The sequence below is a fragment of the Gymnoscopelus braueri genome (assembly GCF_963280865.1).
Source record: "Gymnoscopelus braueri genome assembly, chromosome: 24".
Lineage (NCBI taxonomy): Eukaryota > Metazoa > Chordata > Actinopteri > Myctophiformes > Myctophidae > Gymnoscopelus > Gymnoscopelus braueri.
In genome coordinates this window covers 21,956,666-21,976,669 of record NC_137626.1, presented here as the reverse complement: position 1 = coordinate 21,976,669, position 20,004 = coordinate 21,956,666, and the positions used below count along the sequence as shown (strand labels likewise).

Here is a 20,004-nt window from a genome sequence, read left to right as displayed (position 1 = left end):
GATTTGGGGGGGGGGGGGTTCCCAGATGACGGTAAAGTGACAATGTGGACTTTTAAGACCTTTTTGTTACCTAGAAAAGAAATTAAATGGAAAAAACACCATTACTGCCTCAAAAGTAATCAACAAACTATACTATTAAAACTGTTGAGATGAGAAATGAGAAAGAGGTAAACATTTTGAAAAATAGCTGATCTACCAGCTCACAACGCCTTGCGTTGTTTGTGAGCTTGTAGATGGGCTATTTTCACGATATTTATCTGTGGAACCGATTCAAACAAAATGTACAGTAATGCCCCAATTCCTACATTCCAAGTGCGTGTCAGGGTGGGGGGGTCCCCAGTTCAAATATGATTTTGTTTTGGGAGGTCGAAGCCTGAAAAGGTTGAGAACCACTGGTGTAGAAAATGGAGTTACTGTATTATTTAGTCACAAGCTCTTGTTAATACTTTTCATTGGTTAAATATTTATAAAACCCACAGATAGACATGTAACTTTCCTCTTCTACCCTGGATTTGAACCCGGTTTCCTGCGCAAGTCCTGGAATTCTTAGATGATTTAAACACGACTTTTGGAAACGGTGGCCTGATATGAAAATAAACTTCAACCTTCAACAAAAGGTGTTACAAAGCACTTTTACAATGTCTGTAATTGGAAACGTGCCTCTCTCTGATTATAAAGTCTCTTGAAGGGGCATTGTGGACAGTGCAACGTGGAGGTCCTATTCTACTGACGGCATTTACCTCAGCTTATTGAGGTTCTATTGAGCTTCTTCATGATGTATGTGAGAGTGGAGAAAGCCACTTCACAGAGATAGGAGGTTGGGAATTTAATCAACACATTGATAGCACTCTCTGAAAGTGAGGGATACTCCTGCCCCACACTAAGGAAAAAGACAGTTTATTATGTTGTTATAAATGCTGTTTGTATCTCATGACCCCGCAGCATGGTTCTTCAACTCTGTGCAAAAAATAAGTTCTCAATCTTCATCCAAATACCTCACATGACAATCAGCTGGCAGTGGCCACTTGGGTAAATTGAATGGTAAATTTGAAATCCAAATGTTCCCTTCAGCCATAGTTTCTCATTGAGGACGGATTCCGTATCATCTGATGTATCATCGATGTGCCGTTGGATGGTGGTGTCATAGCGGAATTGTTTTTATTTCCTTGATGACAGTATAATATGCTGTCATTATATTATGGTCCTAGCATTACTCAGACCATTTTCTTGCATGCTGGTAATATGAGTGATTCTGTGATAGTGGCTGGCTTTTTAGTTTTGGCAACTGACTCAGCCTCTTGTGCTCTGTCAGACTCAGATTCACGCACAGCTCACTCTCTCTTTCATTTTGTGATTTCAGTCTCTTAAAATATTCAATGTCTTTAGATTTGTATCCTGGATGCTTTGTTTCAGAATGCCTTGTTAATTTGCCTGGTACCATCGCTGCCTTTGACAACTTCTCCTGGCATATCGGGCATTACCGGTGTTAGGCAGGTACAGTAGCAGCACCATTTCAGCTGAAACCATACTGTAGGTAGCAGTCATAGGCGCCGATGTATGTGCGCGCTAGTGGGGGCTCAACTAGTGGAGCTGCGCCCCACTATGCTCCGCCATGGCAGCCCACCCCTTGCTATGGGCGAGCTACTGTAATGGCACTGTAAATCTGGGCCCCCGAAATCTGAGATTGTGGTGGGGGCTCATCATTTCTGGCAGGGGCTTATGCCCCGAGGCCCCCACAGGATCGGGTCCTATGGTAGCCGTCATTGTAAGTCTCACTTTTTGCTGTTTTGTGCCCCTGACTAGTCGGGCACGGCCTCCGGTGTCAGTTGTTTGATGGTTGTAGCATTTGCTCTCTTAAGAAACCTATCAATATTTCCACTCATCGCCTCAAACATCTGCTGAAGCTAGGAAGAGCACATTTGCCTGTCTACGTAGTGGACAGGGAGACATACTGTAGATACATCAGTTTCTTTTCCCCATGATCTGTTGTGAGGAAAACTTGAGAGAATATCAGTTTTGGTTAGAATTGATTGAAAATAACTGACTTTTTTTTTGTGGGGGGGGGGGGGGGTCTGTTTATGCCTTTATTTAGAGAGGGATAGGGAAAGTAGGCTGACAGGAAATGGGGAGAGAGATGGGGGGGTGACACGCAGCAAAGGTCGTTGGGAACGGGAGTCGAACCCGCGACACGCTGGCATTGCAGCCTAGGGTGCCTGGACCGTCACGCTACGGCCCAGGCCTAAAATTACTGACCTTTAAACTGGTCATTTACATTGGTAAATTACAAATATTATCAAAGTATTCCACGGCACCCCTGGTCTGCGATAACAGCACCCTGGGGTGCCACAGAAGAACATCAAGGCAGTATTAGTCCTGCCTTGATGTTCAGCCTCCTGTAACGCAGTATTTTAAATGAGCCCTCCAAGCCTTCGGGAATGCATAAGACTGTGTGTAGTGCACACAAGATTAGGGGGCTAGTGAAGGGTTTTCAGTTGACCATGCACATGAGTGTGTGTTTGGACCTTGCACATGAGCATACGTGTGTGTGTGTGTGTGTGTGTGTGTGTGTGATGAGATTAGAAGGACAGCTTAGACTATGTCTAATCCTGGGCCAGACAGGAGTGGGAGGTGGGAACGTGTGAATGTTTATGTATTTGCATTTATAAGGGTAATACTATATGCAACTTTTGTCTTTCTCAATATCATACACTATATTCTCCTCTCCTCTCCTCTAGCCATTTGAGGTCAATGATCTTCTCCAGGGTCTAAATTTCTCCAAAGTCCTCAACTCCCTGGTTGCCCTCAACAAAGCTACTGAAGGTAAGGCCATGTGTGTACAGTATGTGTGAGAGATCATGGGTATTCACACCCACATGACAGGACTCAGTGTTTCCCCTAGCCAGAAGCTGAAGGTGTGGGGGAGGAATGCGCGCATGCGGAAACCTTTTGGGGTTCTCAAAATGCATATTTATGCTCAAACGCGAAGTCTTATATCTTAATATATAGTGCATGTGCACAGTAATAATCTGTATAGTTTACATATGAATTGTCTCCAGATTTAGGAAAATATACTTTTATTAGACAAAAGTATAGACAAAAGTATACAAATCAGTCATTCACACATCAACAACTGGTGATGGCACAGATGGCATCCTGCCTGAGAGCATTTGAGCATTATATCAATACATTTGAGCATTGATATATATTTTTCTATTAAAAAAAAGTGGTTTTTTACAGAAGAAATCATACTGTGGCTGTCGGATTTAAGGGGCGGCGGCCCGCCACTGCTTAATGCATGTGGGGAAACACTGGAACTACTAATTGTATTAATGTACTGTGTTTTATTCTTGATATTAATAACATCTCTCTCGCTCTCGCTCTCTCTCTCTGTGTGTGTATTCAGACATAGGAGTGGGCGGGGACAGCGTTTGTGTCCGTCACTCGACCGCGTTGAGGATCAAGTCGTTCGATTCGCTGAACACTCAGGGCCGCTCCTCCAAACTGCTACAACACCAGTACCGCAGCCTGGTCAGTTACCATGACAACAGCCACACAACAACTACAGCCCTACACTTGATACAAATGTTCTTAAGAGTGCCAGTGCCTGGCTAGGTTGTCTTATTTCCGGGCAAGAAATTTGGTGTAGAGGGAAATAAGGAGGGGGCCTAGTATAGACCCCCTGGGGGACTCCGGCCAACAAAGTGTACTGTAGGGTTTAAATGGTTAAAAACGTAGCTATCTGTTACAAATACATGCGTCTGTTGGAGAGTTGTGTTCTGTACAGTTCATGTACAGCAAATGTCACTGCTGTTGTATCCCACTGACTCAACTCCCTGCCAGTGAGGAGCCCCCACCGGGAGGACGTAGTAGAGCCTTCGGTCTACTCCTCCCGCACAACACTCCCTGCTGACAGGTGCCGCCCCAGCCCGTAGGATTAGGCTCTGTGACAAATATCACCCTCCCCGCTCGGCTTCCCTCCCCCGAACACAGCAGCCATATTGGAAAGAAATAGGGCCTCTTCTTACTTCCTTCACAGGTGTTACCAATGATACTAATGAAGGCCCTGTTCCATTCTGGTCAAGGTGCCGATATTGTGCATGTTGGCTCACTAGAAACACTCCATTTTGGTTTCCAAATGGCCCCTTATGGTGGGTGTGTAACTCTGAGAGTGTACAAATGGAACCAAATGGACCCGTAAGGGTCCATTTGGTTCCATTTGTACACTCTCAGAGTTATGGGGGTCCTTGAAAATAAGACAACCACTATGCCACACTAAATGGAACAGAGCCTTAATTAGTATTATTGGTAACACCTGTGAAGGAAGTAAGGAAGAGGCCCAATTTCTTTCCAATATGGCTGCTGTGCATAGAGCCTAAAAGCCGGTGGATTTGAACCCACAACCTCCATGGTGGTGGTCAGCCACCCGAGCGCCTCGCAAATGTTGTTGTTATTATTATTATACCTACAGTTAGGCCACTTCCCTCTCCTCCTCCTACCCTCCCTTCATCCACAGTTTTTCCTCTCCTCTCAACCTGTTTCTCCCTTGGACTCTGCCTCCCTGTCCCGCTCCCCTGCGTCCTGCTCTTCTGTCTTACTCACCTACATCCATTATTCCTTCTCCGTCCTCTTCTATTTTTATCCCCTCTCACTTTCCATCTGCCTTTTGCTCTGTGTCTCTGTCTCATCATTCATTTGTTTCTTCTTCTCATCCTCCTCCTCTGTCTCTCTTCAATGTTCTTTCATCTGCACCACCTGTCCACCCCCGCCCCCCTCTTTTCAAAGGGGCTTTATTGCCATGGGAAAATAAGAAATGTATGTACAGTTAAGGATGTAGCCCTACCAAAGAAATGTGTAAGGAGAGCTATGTAACATTGCAAGTTACCGTCAAGTATAGTACTGTAGGTACAAACCTAAACTTAAAAAAAATGTACGGTAATACAAGCCAGATTGTGCTTTTGCTATTATATTTATACACGCATAAATAAACAAAGAGAATTTTTTTTAATAGAGAAAAATATAGCAGCAATCCTTCAAATATGTAACAGCATCTGCTGTGTTTGTATATACAGGTACAGTGCAGCGTTGGTTCTCAACCTCGGGTCCAGGGACCCCAAGGGGTCCTTGAGGTCTAGGGGGTCCACAGTAAAATTATTTAATACAGCAAAATAAGTTGAATCACCTAGACCTTGAGGTCTAGGGGGTCCGCAGCAAAATTATTTAATATAGCAAAATAAGTTCAAACCCTGTTTTGTACTTTGTCTGTTCAGAAATAGACTTTACAATGACTGCTACTGTACCTTTTAGTGTGGTTTAAAAAAAATAGCAAGCTTGTAGATCTGTTATGTTTGAAAATGTTTGGAAAATCTTGAAAATTAAAAACCATTGAGGGTCAGATGGGGGTCCACGGCCAAATACATATCAAACTGAGGGTCGTCTCGACATGAAAGTGTTTCAGAAGCACTGCAGTACAGTATCCCTCTGTGTCTCTTGTCTCCCTGTAGGACATGGACAGCAGTGGGTGTGGCCATATCCTGGTGAGGGCACGCTTCCCCTTTCAGCAGACTAATGAGGACGAGCTCTCCTTCTCCAAGGGTGACATCATCAGCGTGAGCCGGCAGGAGGACGGGGGGTGGTGGGAAGGCTCGTTCAACGGCAACACGGGCTGGTTCCCTAGCAACTACGTGCGGGAAGTGAAAGGCAGCGGTAGGTGTTACTGTTGCACTCCGCTAGGGCTGGGGGCGATATGACTTCAAATCAATATTACGATTGTTTCAAAATGTTGCCTCGATTACGATTAATGAACAATTCTTAAAAAATGATACTGAAAATAGAAGATCTACAAGCTCACAGTGATGCGTTGTGAGCTTGTAGATCGGTTATTTTTGCAAGCCACCATTGTACAACGAAGTATAATACAGGGCTTAAGTGGTTAATCAGACTAATCTCTTTAGTCGATTATAAAAATCTATACATTTTTTATGTTGATATTTAAGGAAAAAAAAAAAAATGTTTTTCATACTGCAAGCTGCAGTATATAAGCTGCAGTTGTGTGTCGTTTTTGAGAGTGCAACTTTTTGCAGTATTTAGTATTTTTTGGGGGGAGAATATTTTTGTTTTAATAATTTGAACCCTAGCTTGCCTAGTTGCCTGACCTTGTAGATTGGCTATGTTTGAGGAAGAGATTTCTGGCACTGGGAACGCTGGTCAACTAAGTATACAGGGTTTAAGTGGTTAATTTCACTTTTTTTATTTGTACTCTTTGACCCACCACTGCAAGTTTGTTTACTGTACATGCTCACATTATTCCAGTACTAGTACAAACAATGCCCTAATGGTTTATTTCCTACAGTACATAGTTCTGTGTTTCCTAGGGTAGTGCTTTGTCCTATTCAGCAGATTGGAGCTGTAGTGTGCCTCACGGTTACATCCGGGGCCCTATTTTATTCTCTTGTTACGCTATCCTTAGGTCCCACTGTGTTTGAAACCCTGTGTGGTTGTGTTGCTGGTGTGATGGGAGGAAGGAACGGAGGAAGGAAGCTCCACGTACAGACAAAGACGGGAAGTTCCAGAGTTAGGGGAGAGCAAGAACTCTTTAGCCTCCTGGCTAGGAGCAGAAAACAAGGGGGGGGGGGACTATTGTAACCCAGCATCATTATGGTGTAGACCAGTGGTTCTCAAACGTTTTAATGTTAAGGCCCTCCAGTTTGACATGCATTAGGCCCCCGAGACCCCCGTAACTCTTGAGTTAAAGATCTGTAAGGGTCCATTTGGTTCCTATATCAATCATTTAGCTGGGGACCCCTCTGGAAACCCACTTTGAAAACCACTGGTATAGACTCACAGGAATGAAGGGCTGTGAAAGATTAACTTTGAAAATGCATGGCAGTGCAGGTCATGCAGCAGTTAACACACTCACCTTGAGGGCTACAAACATTTTCTCTTAGCCTTCCTACTGTCTGTCTCATTAAATAATTGAATGAGACACTGGGTTTAGCCACTAACATAATAATAATAATAATAATAATAATAACATAATAATACATACATTTATTATTTGATATTCATAAATTTATATTTCTGTGTACTCAAAGTCGCTCAAACATCATTGTTTCCTAACCACATGAACCCTAGTGTCACTATTCTGGGCATGTAATAATAATAGGCAAACATTTAGGCGATGTACAAACTCACAAGAGCCGTTGATCGGCTACTATTTGTGAAGAGAATTGGTGTAGAGGGGAAAACAAAACAAGGGAACCAAGAATAGTCCCCCTGGGGACCACGGTCTACAAAGTAATATAGGGTTTTAAGTGGTTGAATGGCTTCATTTGATTATGAGACCCTGTCGTCTTCAAAACACTGCCTTCCTCGTGACCTCTATAACTCTTGTTGTCATTACTTTACATTCAGTCTCCGTAAAGAGACAGAAGTACCCTGAAGAATTTGAAACAACATGGCTTATTAGTGTCTGTCCATGTTAAGATGACAGTAAGGGCAGCGAGGCATCATGGAGTATGCTTTCATTTTAAAGTTCCACCGCACTGCTACCTTATCACTGGCACTGCCTTTATGAAATGTTGTTTAACCCATTAAAGCAGGGAACGCATCTCTGTTATTTTAGATTTCTTTGGCTATACAAAAATGGCAGATATACCGAGTGCCGCACTATGAGCTTGTAGATCTGCAATTTTTGAAAAGAGAGTTGTGAAAATGTGTGCAAATCTTTGAATATATATATTTTAAAGCGAACATTTGTAACTCAAATCTTTGCTTCTGGGGGGGGGTCCCTGGAACAAAATATGTTACAAATGTTAGCTTTAAGAAATGTATATATACAAAGATATCAAAGATATATTTTCACGATTTTTCAAAAATAGCAGATCTACACGCTTATAGTGCGGCACTCTGTGCCACGCTATGAGTTTGTAGATCTGCTATTTTTGAATAGCCAAAGAAATCTAAAATGACAGATGCGTTCCCGGATTGAGTGGGTTAATAAGAGCGAGTCGGACTCGGAACATTCCTGGCCTTTCAAGTTGTTGGGAAGAGAATGATCATTCACTTTTATTGCTGCACAGGGACGTAAAACCACGGCAAGTTGAAACGTTTGTGGTACGCTGCGTTCGTTCTCCAGGGTACTACTGTTATGATTTTACCATTTGCCATACTGCTGCTGAAAGAGAAATTAAACGAAAAGGAGACTACCATACATCAGTGGCTGTTTTCTACATATATCTGTGTTTGGACAATAAGCTCATTAGTCCTGCCATTTTATCGCTGTTGGGCAGAAACCTTGTATTTCCATAGTTCATCTTTTTAAGTTTTTCTATAAATAAATGCTATTGGTCATCCAATATATATATATATTATTATTATTATTATATATATATTTTTTATCCTTTTACCACTTAAGCCATATTTTATACTTCGTCGTATGATAGAGTCGTGCAAAAGTAGTAAAAGTGCAAAGATTTAAAAGGCTCGCCTTTTAATGACATGCCCGCAATTGGGACGACAGGTTAAAAGTCTGTCTATGGGTTTTATTAATATTAAACAATGAAAATTATGAATGAGCTTGTGACTAAATAATAACTACATCGGATCCATTGGAACGCAGGTTCTTTTTTCCATTTCCTGAAATGTAACGGTTTTGGACATACAAGACTTCTGCCCAAAAGCGACACTAAACATATGATGGTCGTGTATGTCAAATGCATGTCTGATATTCTGTTCTGCCCTTTTCCTCAATGCAGACAAGCCTGTATCACCCACTACACTGAAAAGTCCCCCAAAAGGTTTTGACACCACTATCATCAGTAAGACCTACTACAATGTGGTGAGCATAGTGTGTATGTGTGTGTGTGTGTGTGTCCAGTACTAGTAGTGGATTATTTCGGTCCTTTTAACTCATTGAGTGCCATTGACGTGTTTTACCGCAATGGCGCAACGTGCCAATGACGTGTTTAAAAAAAAAAAAAAAAAGTTCAGAACCCAAGATATCATTATCTGAAGATTTGCTGCTCCATTCACTCCTTGTTTAACTTATTACTGAAAAAGGTTGTATCTCGGCTCCTGAGCACTTATTTTTTACTATACATTTTTGGCCCAGACTATTTTCAACATCAGACAATTAATGTCAACAAGGTCGCGATGACCTCGTTGACATTTGTGAAACCACACAGTGCAACCCTCAGTGATTAGCACCCATCAGGGGATCGATTATTCTGGAGATAAGAATTCTGTGACTACTTGAAAAAGGTAAGAAAATTAAAAAATTGCTGGCACAGTATAAACATATTTTTTTATTTCATTGGCACTGAATAAGTTAACAAAACATGGATAGATACATACAGTTGAGTTAAGAATTACCCGAAAGGGTGTAGGTTGAAGTCGAGGCAAATTTTGCCTACCCTATTTGAAAAGTAAATTAAAGAAGTAGTTCACCCAAAATATTACTTATTTTCTAACAATTACACACCCCATGAAGCCTTGAATTGGTGGAGATGTTTTTGTTGCAATTCCTGAGCCAATAATTTGATGAACGGCGGAGACTCTGGTAGGAGACTCAATTGAGTGGCACTGCCGTCAGTAGGAGACTCAATTGAGTCTCCTACTGACCAGCCACCCGGTCATCGAATTAGGAATGCGACAAAGACCAAAAAATCTCTATGAATTTCAACTTCATGGGGTGTGTAAATGATAGAAAATACTTAATTGTTTGGGTGAACTACTCCTTTTTAAGTATAAAAACAAAACAGAAGAACACAGAATGAATTGGACCGTCTGGTTCAAATGTTCAAATCCAACCCAGATAATGACCTGACAGCTGTGTGCAAACGATCAAATGTGTGACATTGTCTGCCTGTATGCTCTGTAATGTAGGCTGTTTCTTCCATTCCACTGATTTCTGGGCCAACTGCGCCACAGGGTCTGCTGGTGGTGTGTGTGTGTGTGTGTGTCTGTGTGTTTCACAGTGACATTTCAATAATGCAACAAGCCACCACACTGTCCCAATTAAACTGTGCCATCACTGGTTGTAATACCTGCATCACACACACACACACACACACACACACACACACACACACACACCCTCACACACACACACACACACACACACACACACACACACACACACACACACACACACACACACACACACACACACACACACACACACACACACACACACACACACACACACACACACACACACACACACACACACACACACACACACACACACACACACACACACACACACACACACACACCCTGATGACAGTACTGTTCCTATCCAGTATTGACAGATTAAAGTACTTCATGTCCTTTTGTTTCTAGTGCTGCTAATGCTGCCAAAAAGCCATGAATGATACAGAATAAAACTGAAGTAGTGGATAGAAGTGTTGACCTAATTCTGTGTCCTTCTATGAACTAATAGCTCTATATTTATTTATGAAGATATAGACTATTGTGAAACATTGAAAAGAGGACATTTTAGACTCAGTACTTACTTTGAAAATGGACCAAGACATTTTTGGGGTTTAAGGATTATAGGGTTAGTGTTATAAATAAGGTTGGGCTATAGATCAAAATATAAGGCTGCTAGTGAAATAGACCAAACCAGCATGTGCGAATAAATACTTTTTAGGCCATTCGGTCAGTTTCCAAAATATTAGTGAACATCTTTTAACCTTTCCTCTATCAGTCTTTATAGAAATGTATCTTTTTAAATCATTCAAGTGGAGACATTTTAAATTGAATCCCCAATTTTGATTTGGGATTATATTATTTTATCATGAAATTTTACACCACACCAGTGCTTGGTTACTGTTTGTTTTGGTAAGATATTCAGCAGTACTAGACTAGTACTATTTAATTTGAGGACATTTGGCATTTCCCAAAGGTTAAGATTGACAATGCAGTCAGCCAATAGAAATCAAACGAGTCCTTACAAGTATAATCTGTTTCAGGTCCTGCAAAACATCTTGGAAACAGAGAGTGAATATTCAAGAGAACTACAGAGTCTCCTGGCTTCATATCTGCGCTCTCTACATCCCACTGACAAGTATGTGTGTGTGTGTGAATGCATGTGTGTGCGTGCATATGTACAGTATGTGTGTATATCAGTGGTGCGTTCTACTGTGTTACGCTATATACATAGTATACCGTCCCCAAATAAATAAATAAAAATTATTATTTTACACTTTGGGCTATTCAAAAATAGCAGATCTACAAGCTCATAGCGCGGCACCGAGTGCCGCGCTACGAGCTAAAAACGAGCTATTTTTGAAAATTCGTGAAAATGTGTGCAAATCTTTGAATATATATATTTTTTAAAGCGAACATCTTCAACTCAAATCTTTGCTTCTGGGGGGTCCCTGGAACAAAATATTTTGATGGGGGTCCGCGGCCAAATACATAACCATTTTGGGGGTCCTTGACATGAAAAAGATTGAGCACCACTGATATAGAAACATACGTTTTTCAGAATACTGTTGAGATTTAGGAGACATGTAGAATCGGCTTCAGGTCTCATGGGTTAAAAAAGGAGACGTTTGTTCGACGCATTAGAGTGGTTATTTCATTCGGTGACCACGCACACGCGTATATACGCGCGCATGGGTGCGTGCCGTGCGTGTGGGAGGGAATGATTATGGTATACCCACCGAAAAAAACCTAGACTACATCACTGGTGCATATGTACTGTATTATGTGTGTGCATGTGTGACTGACAGAGTTTTTCAGACTTTCATCGTGAAATCTCCCCTCTTCTCCTCTTCTCTTCTCTCCAGGTTGAGCAGCGCAGACATCAGTCATATTCAGGGGAACCGAGGAGATCTCCACCTTCCAGCAGATATTGGTTCAGTCCTTGGAGGAGCGTACCAAGTCAGTTTGCCTCTCTTGTTTTTTTTGTCCCATTCTTTCTTTTTGTTTTTCATTTCCTGTTAGCCCCTACCAGCAGGAAAACTCTTGGTGGGGCTGTGAAAGAGAAGTGAGTGAGCAACGCTCACCCTCCCCACTCCTCACTGCTGAAGTTCCCTTGAGCAAGGCACTTACTGTTATACACAGTATAACAGCGGATTCACATTGGATGCTGAAGTTCTGCAATGCGCAGGGTGTATGTCAGATTAGAAATACATCAAAACTGTATAAAGAAACATAATTATCATGGTTTAAATTATGGTCAATTATTATCATTATTTACCAGGATGTCCGACAGGAACGGCAAAGATCATTCTGGTATAGACCAGAATTCGCTTGTTTATACTGTACAAGCAAACAGTGCCATCTGTAGGCTCTATCAGTACAATAGTAAATACTGTACATATTATTTCTCAGCTGTACAGAGTGTGAGGAATATATTTAACCTGCATTCGAAGTGGAGAAATATAGGGATTTGTATGACAGTCAAAGCATCTTTCACAAATACAACCTCCATAAAGATAAATGTTTTGATGCTGTAGCAACCTGCTCCAACACGAAAAATGCGTGAATAGCCAGGCTCCTGTTCTGGTGAGAATTTCACTTCACAGGAATTCCCAGTGTTTCTGCTTCCAGTGTGAACCCACGAAGCAGGGCATTGCTGAAAAGGAGAATGCATGCATGGCAAACTTAACCACGGATATGGTTTAGTAACCTCCAAAACATCCTTTTTTTCTTGGTTGAAATTTGCACTTTGCTAGTTGCTGTAGGTTAATATCGGGAGGTGTTTTGGCCTTACTAATTTCACAGGCAAACCCGTCTCTATGGACAACTCCCAGTTTACATCCTGTTCAGCTAACAATAGAAACAAACAAACCTACAGTATATTATGCACAGCTCCCTAGTTGCATTGGAGCTTAATGCTGCAGGCCGATTTTGTGGGATTACAGTGACCTCTAGTGTTCGGTTTCCTCACACTATGTGTGTGTCGTCTAGTGTTGCGCAATCGATGGGTCAGGTGGACCCAAGAATGGGCTGTGAGACATAGTCACAGGGTTTATGGAAGATGAACCCTTTTCATTTTCAGATTTTCTGACTACTTTTTTACAGTAAAGTCTGTTTGTCTGTGTGTGTGTGTGTTTGTATAGACTCTCAGAGTTCCAGCAGAGAATTGCCGGGTTCTTCCTGGGCCTCATGCCACAGATGAAGAGTCTGTATGTGGCGTACTGCTCGAACCACCCCTCAGCTGTTAGCGTGCTCACCCAACACAGGTACACTTAACCACATGAACCCTAGCATCCTTATTCTGGGCATGTCATAGTAGGTAAACATTCAGTGAAAATAGCAGATCTACAAGTGCGTGTGTGGTGTGTGCGTGGGTGCGTGTTGCAGTGAGGATCTAGGGGAGTACATGGAATCCAAGGGGGCATCCAGTCCAGGTATCCTGACTCTGACCACTGGTCTCAGTAAACCATTCACCAGACTGGACCGCTACCCCACCCTGCTGAAGGAACTGGAGAGACACATGGAGGTCGGCCAGTCTCTTTCACCTCTTCTGTCCTCCCTGTCTGTCTGTGTTCTACTGGAATAGTGGTTCTCAAAATGGGGTCTGGGACCCCATGTCTAATGTTTGTGTCTCATCACAGGAGCATCACCCTGACAGGACAGACCTACACGCCTCTATGACAGCCTTCAAAAGCCTTGCTGTAAGAAATACACATAAGTGGCCGCGTTAGGCCAGTAATTATTGGTTTTGACAGGGGTTTTTTTTAGGACAAAAGCCGGAAAATATAATGGGTCATTAATGTTTTTTATTTATTTTGTTTTTATCATTATTATTGCAAATCAGAGACATTTCAAAACTTTCTGCTGTTCTGCTGGGTTGTCACTAGGGCTGTGAATCCTCTGCTATCTCACGATTCGATTCCGATTCTTCGGGCCACAAATCTTTTTTTTTTTTTTTTAGAGAGAATCGATTCTGAATCGTCCAACATGAGAATCGCGATTCGTATTCGAATCGATTTTTTCCCACACCCCTAGTTGCCACAACGTCTCTCTCTCTCTCTCTCCCTCTCTCTCTCTCTCTTTCTCTCTATCCTGCGTGTGACCACTGTCACGCCTAAATGCAACCGCCTCTCACAAGTCTCAATCACTACCAACGATTCTTTGACTTTTGTCCAATATAAAAAACATGGCACTTATTATGAATTTTATTTTACTGTCGCAGAAACATCAGACGATGTTAGCGTTTTTGTGTCTGTAGTTAGCTGGATATCGTCTATGTCAGGTAGAAACCTCATATGTCCAAAACTATTATTCAAATTAATAAAAAACAACAAAAGTAGCAGATCTACAAGCTCAAAGCGAGACGCTTCGTACCCGCGGTTCGATCCGCATTTCGAAAAAGTTAAAATATGAAGATAAGAGGTTTCTGACCAACAGCAATGATATGTTTGCTTTCAAAATCGTAAGAAAATTTGAATGAAATCTTAGCGTGCCATCTATCACACATGTGTTGCTTGTCTCCAGGCTCAGTGCCAGGAAGTGAGGAAGGGGAAGGAACTGGAGCTGCAGATCCTCAGCGAGCCAATCAGGAACTGGGAGGGTGATGACATCAGAGCCCTGGGTCCTGTTCTCCACATGTCCCAGACCAGTGTTCACACACAGAGCTGTCCGGTATGCTACTTTTATTATGCTATGAATATGTACACTGTATATGTATGTATTCATTAATATTTATACTTTTATTATGCTATGCTTATGTACTCATTTATATTTATACTTACTGTATTTTCAACTGAAAACAGCGTTGAAATTACATTAAACAAAGTATAAATTAAGAGCTGGACATGGCTTTTACTTGTAACAGAGTATTTTTTTATGTAGTGGTATTGCTACTTTTACTTAAAGCGGCACATCAAGAGTACTTATTTTGAGGTGTTTGTGTTGCAGGAGAGGAGTGAGCGATACCTCCTCCTCTTCTCTCACACGCTGCTCATGATCTCTGCCAGCTCCAGGATGAGTGGATTCATCTATCAGGTCAGAGACACACACACACACACACACACACACACACACACACACACACACACACACACACACACACACACACACACACACACACACACACACACACACACACACACACACACACACACACACACTTTCATCTTAAGCACTGGGGAAATAGTCATTTATGGGAATATAACCACACAAATCCCACTCACACCATGGGTAACTTTGCAAAGTCTCCATAATTACCAAAAATATGAAATGTTTAATTACAAAAGTGTAGCATGCTTCTCATTCACATATTTCTGTTATACAGATTCATTCTATGAATCAATTATTTACATGAAGTACTGTACATTGATAGGTCTAGCTGTGAATAAATTCTGTTCTTGTTGGCAGAGTTTTGATCAGAGAATCAATTTACCCCCATGTGACATTAACAGACTCAGCCAATCAGAATGGCGTATTTTCTCTGGGTGGTCTGTTATTTTTCGCTGCTTTGGTAAAACTATGTACTGTATATTTATATTCGGTTGTGTTCTAGTCTAACTGAAAACATTAAAACAGCAAAATGACATCTGTCTGCCTGCCTGTCTGTCCATCTTTCTGTGTCCCTGACTCTTGTGTGTCCAACTGTCCATGCATGCGTTTGTCCCCATGCAGGGGAGACTTCCTCTGTCTGGGATGCTCATCTCCAGACTGGAGGACGGAGAGAACATGAAGAATGCCTTTGAGATATCTGGTACGCTTCTGTGTTCAACAACTATGTTCTCATCTCAACAGAGGGCATTCAGCTAGAAACTAATGGTGGAGATACTGTAATTGGTGATTTGTGTGTGTGTGTGTGTGTGTGTGTGTGTGTGTGTGCGTGTGCGTGCGTGCGCGTTCTGCAGGTGGTCAAGGTGAGCGGACACAGGTGGTTTGCAGTACTCAGCAGGACCTCCAGGATTGGCTGGACCTTCTCACCAAACACACGCACACTACAGCCACACACACACCTAAACACCAGTCTGTGTGTAGCACAGTGAGTACACTTCACTTTGCCAACACTCACTTTAAACAATTATTCAGTCAGTCTTTTTTCCCCAAACCGTAACATCAGTTGACTTGGATTTCAACCCTCCTGCTGTTTTCCTTCCATCCCTCTTTCTCTTTTTCCTATACCCTCCCCCTGCCCTTCCTTTCCTTTCCTTTCTCCCATCCCCTCCCTTCTCCCTCTCCTGCTCTTGTATCTCTTCCCCCCTTCGACCTCTCTTATCATCCCTCCCGCCCAGTTACCCTCCCACCCAGCCACCCCCTCCAGACATTCGGAATCTCGTGGGGTCAGCGTGGGGTCGTTCTACCACACCCTCCCCCACCCTTCCTCCTTCAGCGCGACCCCAGGCACCAACCCCATGTGGAGCCAACCCCTGGAGCCCCCCAGCACCCCTAAACCCTGGAGCCTGAGCTGTCTGAGGCCTGCACCTCCGCTCCGGCCCTCTGCTGCCCTCTGCTTCAAGGAGGTACGCATGGAGGATGAATGTGTGAATTAAATCAAAACAATCGTTTGCAGAAAGAAACCAAAGTGATAGCGATGCACAATACTGTTGACAATGCTGGTGGATCGGAAAAAAATTGGTCAAATCAATTGTTATTTTAGATTAAATACAAATCTGCCGAAAATACCAAATAACAACCACTCTAGAGTCACAGAATTCACTAAGTTACCAGTTTTGATGTAAATGGTGAGCCAGCTGGACCATTAAAAAGGAAATGGATAGATGGTCACTCTGTACCTACAGCCAAAAGGAAGGAGGTACAGTGTTGGTAGAGTGGATGGTTTGGGTCACGTATGATTGTGAGTGCTTTGCAGGTCAGGGATGGGGCAATCTGGGAACCCAGGTCAAAAAAAGGAAAAACAGCGCCCTCTGCTCTGTATCTGTCTAGAGAGATTAGGGATGAGGTGACATTATCACTTATAGGTTGGGGGGGAATATGCTTTTTGGCTAAATTAGTTATCTTTAAGAGTTTGATCCTATTGGTAACTGTAAGCATTATGAAAAAAACTAAACAGATGGCCCCATACAGAAGAACTGTCCCAATAAAGCTACGGTACAACAGGAGGAGAAGAAGATGGGATCAGCGAGACAGTTGTTTTAGTTTACGGATGGCTGTAAGTCTCAAGAGTTCTTCTCCCCCAGTACTTAAACCCTTTGCTTTATTGACTGGAGTCCCCCAGTGTGCGCTGCAACGCATGCTGAGCTTGTAGAGCTGCTATTTTTGCTGACTATTTGCCCCAGAATAGGGACACTAGGCTTCAAGTAGATTTTCTCCAATTGTCCTAAATTTGCATTAAGTGAGCACAAATAAATATTCCCTGCTTGCTCCCGTAGCTTTGCTCTACACAAGACGATAAGCTTTTGCTCAGCCATAGGCCGTCCGGCAGAGATACTTTGCATCCCTTTGGCCATTTCAATTGCACAATAATTCACAGTTGCAGTTTTACAGAACATTTCCTCGCACAAACAACATTGTAATTAACGTCGCAATCCACAAAACCATTACACGCAGAGCATACACTGCACCTGCATATTAGAAAACAATTATAGTAAACATTCTTTCAACAACGTTGGTACATTTTTATGTCATGGGTTCACTACAGCTTATCAAGCATATATTACCTGTTCATTCTGTAACACACACACACACACACACACACACACACACACACACACACACACACACACACACACACACACACACACACACACACACACACACACACACACACACACACACACACACACACACTGTGAGACCTGTCTCCTTGTGTATAGGACATGAGTAAGAGTCCAAAGAACATGAAGAAGCTGCTTCCAAAGAGAAAACCAGAGAGGAAGCCCTCAGAGGAAGACTTCACTGTGAGGAAGAGTATGTACCACTCACACAATCTACAATTTTGTCATTAATCAGAGTGACTTGCAAAATGTGAGGTCAAAGTAAGTGGCATGAACTCTACTCAACCGCTGGTAAGCGGTCGATTCGAGTACATAGTGCTAAGAAAACAAGTGCTACACTGAGGGGTGTGTTCATGAATTGACTCGCGGTGAGTCAGGGTGCACTCCAAGTGCTTTCATTTTAGAAAATTCATAGCAGAGGGGCATCTTAAGTGCATCCCAATCATATGTTTTTGGATGCTTTAAAGTGAAAAGTTAATTATTTGCACATTACAAAGCCATACAAATTGGAATTAATTTCCCTTCATGACGATTCTCAAACGAAAATGAAACTCAGGTTAAAACTGTTATGGTTTTGCTCAACCAAAGTCCCATTAGCAATAGGGACAGCATGATAATTAGACAGGTTGTGTTGATACACACTTCACATGAAATGCAACAACGCACTTTATCCCTCTCATCCCTCACTACATTCTTGTCTCCTCCTCCTCTCCTCATTCCTTCTTTTCCTCCACCTTTTCCCTCTGTCAACCTCCCTCCATCCCTCCTCCCCACCTTCCATCTCTCTCTCCAGGTACAGCTGCTCTAGAGGAGGATGCTCAGATTCTCAAGGTGATCGAGGCCTACTGCACCAGTGCTAAGACGCGGCAGACTCTCAACTCCAGTGAGTGCACACACGTACGCACGCATGCACCCACACTCACACTCACACTCACACTCACACTCACACTCACACTCACACTCTGTCTCTAACATGATGCTAGCTAGTGTATTGCTAACTATTGTTATTTTCTCTTCTTCCTGCACTAACGGTGTTTTTTGTCTTCCTCTCTCTTCTCTGTAATTATGTCTAATTGTAACCCCTTTGTTTCCCCTCCTCCTCCTAATCCATCCCTCCATCCATTCGTTCCTTTATTCATTTGGCTCCTTCTTTCCCTTTTTAAATGTTGAAATCCTCATTCACACCTCTCTGTTGCTTGGAAACATGTTTGTTTTTTTTCGATTACATTCATGTCAAACTGGTTTTAATTTCACTGACCTCTCTCCCGACACCATTTTGTTTGGTCTCCCCTGTCGTCATCATCATCACCTTTCCACGCCTAACTAATTTGGTCCACGCAACTCTTTTTCCCCCCCACCCCCTTCTCCAATCCAAATTGGTTTGACCCACACAATCCTCCACTTGTTTGTAAACCACTGTAAACTGCTGTTCATCCCGAACAAACCCCGCACAAACATTATGGTTTATCCTGCAACCCCACCCCCGCCCATTCAAAATGGTTTTGCTCCGCCCCATTCCCCGTTGCTCATCGGGCCGCAGCTTGGCTGGGGACGGACCTCATGCACAACCACGTGCTAGCCGACGCCCACCTCACTGTCCCCGTGGACACCGCCGCTGGTTACTCCAGCAACCCGCCTACGTGTTCCGACCAATCCGAAGACTCGGATTATGACAGTATCTGGAACGCCCATAGTTCCAGGACCGCCTCTGTCTCGCGTAAGGCATCACAGTCCCGACCCTCAAGTCCCGATTCCCCTCCGACCCGTAGTGTACTGTGTGCTTTGTCATGTTTTGCTGTAATAATGGCTCTTTTGGTGTGAAAAGCCGAATTTTGCTTCGTCGTACAGCGGTGAGGCGCGGCGAAAATAGCTGATCTGCAAGCTCACAAGGCATTGTGAGCTTGTATAAAGGCAATTTTTGACTGTGACCTGCTGTGTGTTCAGACATCTTTGTGTATGTGACATACACAAAGATGTTCCCCTGTAAGTACAGTGTGCATTTGTGAAAGTGCATGGATCCCTGTAACATGTAGTATACCCTCATACTGCACACGTGTGTGACTCAGTGTGAGTGTGGACCTGCAAAGCCTAACATGTTGCAAAACAACGTCTTCACACGCCGTATAGTGATAACTGGTGTGTGTGTGTGCATATAGAGTGTTAACCACTTAAACCCTGTATACTTCCCCTAGGGATCTACGCTAGGCCCCCTCCTTTTTCCCCTCAAATCTCTTCACTGAAAATAGACGAATATTTGCCTAGTGCGACATGCCCAGAACACAGAACAGGGACACTAGGGTTCAGGTGGTTAATGGACAGATGTGTCCTTGTGAGCGCATGCCACTGTGAC

The 20,004-nt window shown here is 42.9% G+C and overlaps 1 pseudogene across 1 annotated transcript in view; it reads left to right on the top strand.

Annotated features, from left to right (window-relative positions):
* Positions 1-20,004, top strand: part of LOC308080439 (rho guanine nucleotide exchange factor 7-like) — a 32,142-nt pseudogene that overhangs the window by 7,731 nt on the left and 4,407 nt on the right. The window contains exons 3-18 of the transcript XR_013935051.1: positions 2,736-2,820; positions 3,404-3,528; positions 5,502-5,703; positions 8,754-8,836; positions 10,974-11,068; positions 11,796-11,889; positions 13,074-13,196; positions 13,318-13,456; positions 13,572-13,631; positions 14,455-14,601; positions 14,878-14,964; positions 15,601-15,679; positions 15,831-15,961; positions 16,212-16,439; positions 17,754-17,847; positions 18,448-18,537. The product of XR_013935051.1 is annotated as a rho guanine nucleotide exchange factor 7-like (transcript). The remainder of the gene's footprint in view (positions 1-2,735; positions 2,821-3,403; positions 3,529-5,501; positions 5,704-8,753; positions 8,837-10,973; positions 11,069-11,795; positions 11,890-13,073; positions 13,197-13,317; positions 13,457-13,571; positions 13,632-14,454; positions 14,602-14,877; positions 14,965-15,600; positions 15,680-15,830; positions 15,962-16,211; positions 16,440-17,753; positions 17,848-18,447; positions 18,538-20,004) is intronic.